The sequence below is a fragment of the Crocuta crocuta genome, unplaced genomic scaffold (genome assembly GCF_008692635.1).
Source record: "Crocuta crocuta isolate KB4526 unplaced genomic scaffold, BGI_CrCroc_1.0 scaffold482, whole genome shotgun sequence".
NCBI classification, from domain to species: domain Eukaryota; kingdom Metazoa; phylum Chordata; class Mammalia; order Carnivora; family Hyaenidae; genus Crocuta; species Crocuta crocuta.
In genome coordinates this window covers 1,999,697-2,004,348 of record NW_027527459.1, presented here as the reverse complement: position 1 = coordinate 2,004,348, position 4,652 = coordinate 1,999,697, and the positions used below count along the sequence as shown (strand labels likewise).

At 38.8% G+C, this 4,652-nt stretch overlaps 1 protein-coding gene across 1 annotated transcript in view; it reads left to right on the top strand.

Annotated features, from left to right (window-relative positions):
• Nucleotides 1-4,652, top strand: part of TENM1 (teneurin transmembrane protein 1) — a 556,664-nt gene that overhangs the window by 115,686 nt on the left and 436,326 nt on the right. The gene's annotated exons all lie outside the window — the stretch shown is intronic.

Sequence of the window (4,652 nt, the reverse complement as noted above, 5' to 3'; positions counted from 1 at the left end):
CTAGAATATACACAAAAGAGTTTTCTAGAATAGATACCTAGAAGTAGAATTGGGTTTTCATCTTCAAATGTACTAGATAGTTAAGGTTGCTTTCCAAAGTAATTTCATCTGCTTTCACTCCTACCAGAGGTACATAGCTATTCCTGTTTCCTCATATCCTCACCAACACTTGCTCTTATTAGTCTTATTACTTTATTTCAGTCTAATGGATGAAATAGAATCTTGGTTTTTGTGGAGTTGAATATCTTTTCATAGTTATTGGCCATTGGTTTCTTCCTCTGAAGAAGAAGTCACATTTGCCACATTTTGTCCTTTCCCTAGTTTTATTTTGAGCAGCTAATGCTTTTCTAATTAACTTGTAGGAATTCTTTATATATNGTTTCTAACCTTTTCCAATCTTTTTCTTTTATTTCAGTTTTCAAATAGAAATCAAATAAATGATAGAAAACTTAGATTCATATCCCATTAATAGACAGAGTCAAAATATCTTCTGTAAATACAGTTGTTTTGGTCTTTCTTTCTTCCATAAACGTCTAACACAAATCCTATAGAAAGCTCGCTTCATCTTTATGATTACAAAGCAAAATAAGATTAATTTTGGGTTGTACTTGTGTGGTGCACATTTATTCCTTGTCCTCTTTGTCTTTCTGCTTTAGCACAAGAGCTAATTGCTTATGCATTTACCAGGCCCATCTGCCCAGTTGAAGGAAGAAACTCTCTAGCTAGAGAACTGCTCTTCTCCACAAGTTATACGAGCTGGTATGCCTGTGGGACATGTCTGAAGTCTCTCTGCTTGTGTTTTATCCTGTTTGATTTCATTTTCTTTAAGTGTGAGCAATGTATCTTTTGTTTGTGCATAAGATTAGGGAGCATGTTTTTTCCAAGACACATCTGTAAGATTAAAAATGTTTGGTAATGCATTTTGGGTTTTTTTACACTTAACCTGGAGAGCAGTTAACACCCATCTCTGCAATGTTGCAAAACTCTTTGTACCTGTTGTTTTCCTGTCTATCCTATAATTAGAAAAATGCTGTGTCTAAAATATTTTTCCACTGTCATCATACTTGTGAGGCTTAGCAATTCCTTTTTGTTATGCCCTAGGTTCAGGAGACATTTTAGATAGGGAAGAGGCCGTGTCACATTCACTCAGATGTGATTGTTTAAGGTTCCTCGATGGATGTAATATGATATGTTTAGAGGCAGTGTTTATATGGTTTGAACATAACCCATTTTACACTTCACTGATTTTTACCAAGCACAGAACATGTCTGTCTTTGTTTGCTACGCTGATGGAGCCATGTTCACCTCTTTAGACATAATTGCCTTCAAGTGGAGGAAGTCGTTTTTTCCAGCTCTATTTTATAGAAGCCTGTCACTGAACAGACTGATGAAGGCATGAGAGAATAAGATCTGTGTGTCATAGTGGGATGGCAAAACCTAAGCCTCAAACTCGAATCGAAATTATACCAGGTTGAGGCAGGGAGGCAGCCCAGGGACATAACCTGAGTAACACCACAAGTCCTGGGATAAACTAACTGGAATCAGTAGAAAAAGGGAGCAAATCTTGACAGAGAGCAAGCATCACCCAAAACAAATACTGTGAGAGTGACAATGAACCAAACTCAGAAAGCCAAAGCAATAAGAGTAAAGCAATGATAATGTAATGGCAAACCAAGAGCCAGTGTGCACACTCCATTTTCTTAAGCAAGCCATTTTATTTCTCTGAACCTCAATTTCATCATCTTTATTTTTTTTTAATTTTTAATGTTTGTTTATTCTTGAGGGAGAGAGAGTGACAGAACGTGAGCAGGGGAGGGGCGGGGAGAGAGGGGGAGGAACAGAATCCAAAGCAGGCTCCAGGCTCTGAGCTGTCAGCACAGAGACCGACATGGGGCTCGAACCCACGAGCTGTGAGATCATGACCTGAGCCAAAGTCAGATGTTTAATTGACTGAGCCCCTCAGTTTTATGATCTTTAAACCTAAGGATTTGACTGTTGACAAGGACTCGTCCAGCTTTAACATGTTTTGATTCCAATTCTAGAATGCAAGAAAACCCAAAGGACTAATGGTAAATCCAGATACCAGGAAACGGGTTGTGTTCATGAGGGGGGTGTATCCACAGCCAGGCAAATAAGAGGTTGGTATATAATGTTGAGGTGGTCATACTGCATTTTGAATGTTTATAAATTTTCTAGAGCTTGAATATACAAGAGGTAGAAAAGTACACAGAAAATATCTTTCTTCTGAAAAGAATCAAGAGTTTATTATTCTTATATGATGAGGACAGGTAGTAGTAGTCCGACTGGGAAAGCGCATTCTAGAGGACAGTCGGAGAAGGAGGGAAGAGGCAGCATAAAGAGGAAGAAAATAGAAAATTTTTGAGGCAAGAGTTGTAAGGGAGCTGGGAGAGAGGCTCAGACACTAACAATGAAAAGAGGGTTGAATAGAGCTGGAGACAAAAGATAAATGGTACTCTAAAGGGAAGCGGTTACTTATTTTCCTGCATAATCACAAATCTGTTTGTCATCCATGTATACACTTCTATAGAAACTACTGATGTGGACATAAGAAGTGATACGACATGTTTTAGACAACAATTCTTAATATCACATTATATTGAACATACTTTGATCGTATGACATGGAATTATAATTTTAAAATATTCATTTTCCCATCCCTAAACCAATATCACTAAGTCACCAGTGGTCCATGGAAAGTTATTTTATTGGCAAAGATATCATGTCCCTTTTCCAGAGTCCACATTATATATGTTATTTTTTTTAAGCTTATTTATTTATTTTGAGAGAGAGCACACAAGAGAGGGAGAGGGGCGGAGGGAGAGTGAGAGTATCCCAAATGGACTCCACGCTGCCAGCACGGAGCCGGACGCGGGGCTCAAACTCATGAACCGAGAGATCATGACCTGAGCCAAAACCAAGAGTCGGACGCTTCACCAGCTGAGCCACCCAGATACCCCCACAGTATATATTTTAAACCCAATCTCACCCCCTCAAAACACATCTTTGTGCATGCAACAGCTGTGACTCTTTCGTATGTCCTTGAAGTAACTGTTAATGAGTGGGTAAGCGAGATGATTGCCCTGAGGGAGTGATATGCCAATGATCATTTCTCATTTGTGGAGCCCCATTTTTGCAGTTATTTCTTTAATTTTAATAATTCTTATTACCTTGAATCATTTATGAAGGTAACTCTGTGCCAACTCATAGTGACCAGACCAACTGGAAACAAATCAGTGACCTCTTAGAAGCTAATGTGGTGAATGTGTCCTATTGCTCCCAATAGGATGGAAAATATTAACACTTAGGGTAAGAGGTTAATAAAAACTTGAGTCAAATGTTGTAATGAATTCATTCATAGAGCAGAAATGTATTTTAACATTTGTAATATGTATAAAACATTTATAAATATCAAGTAATGTATATTTAATGAACATAGCAAGGATTCTACTGCCTAATATCCAAACATTATATTTCATAATTATGATCTGCTCACTGGGCAACATTTCACAGATGAGAGGTCATGGCTGTGAAAACAATTTTTAGAAGCAGAAGCCCCAAATGTACATTTTATAGTGTTTTAGCAAATCAGATTACTGTATTTACCCATGTTCATCTCTGTCCCTTAATTTTGAAAACGAAGTAGACTGTATTATTGTTCGTTAAGTCCGAAGATATCTACTGAGCACTTCACTGTGCTGAGCAGTCTGCAAGGACACAGAGGAGTTTGCTGGGTCACGAAATGGGGTTGACCTTCTCAGACAGTGGGAGTCACGTGTGCAAAAAGCCAGAGACTTGAGAACATGGCATTATTGGAGAAACTAAGGCTAGCTTAATTTATCCAGAGCACACATTCCCTGTAGGAAAGCGAGGTGACGGGGGTGGACAGGGACGACGTTACCAACGGCCTTCTGTGTCATCCGTGGGATTTGGGCTTCATTCTAAAGGCAGTGGGGACGGAGCATGCAAGAGACATGACTACATTTGCATTTCACAAAGCTAAATCTAGCAACAGCTTGAAATAAAGACTGAGTGAGGGATGGTTAAATCTGGACAGAAGTAAGCCAATTAAGAGGTTATTTCATTGATGCAACTCAGAAAGTATAGTTGGGCCTAAAGTTGTGGAAGAGGAAACAAAGCGACTGAAGAAGCAACATGTGACCGTGGGCTTTGGAGTCTGTCAGAAATAGCTCTTAATGCCTGTGATAGTATTTACCATCTCTGTGGCTTTTTGAAAGTTATTAACTTCTTTGAGCTTAGTGATGTGGCCCAGTGCCTGGTGTGAGTGCTCAATACATGGTTAATATTATTTTTCTCTTTGGATGTTAATATCTATAAGACTTGGTGACCAGTTGACTGTAGGGATTGAGAGAAAGGACATAATCTACAGTGAGTCGCAAATTTTCCCTTCAGGTAAAATTACCAATGGCAGGCAAAGCCCCTGAGAACGTGGTTGAAAAATGGTATAAACGGTTATTTCTGAATAATAAGAGAAAAGGCGTGCAATCCTGTTTGTACATTTATGTTCAGGGATGTGGCTTAAAAATAGGAACAGTGGCTGGTGGCTGTGGGGTAGAGAACAGGGGATAAAAAGTAAAGGTAAGCAAGATAGATGAGACATCTAGAAATTAAGA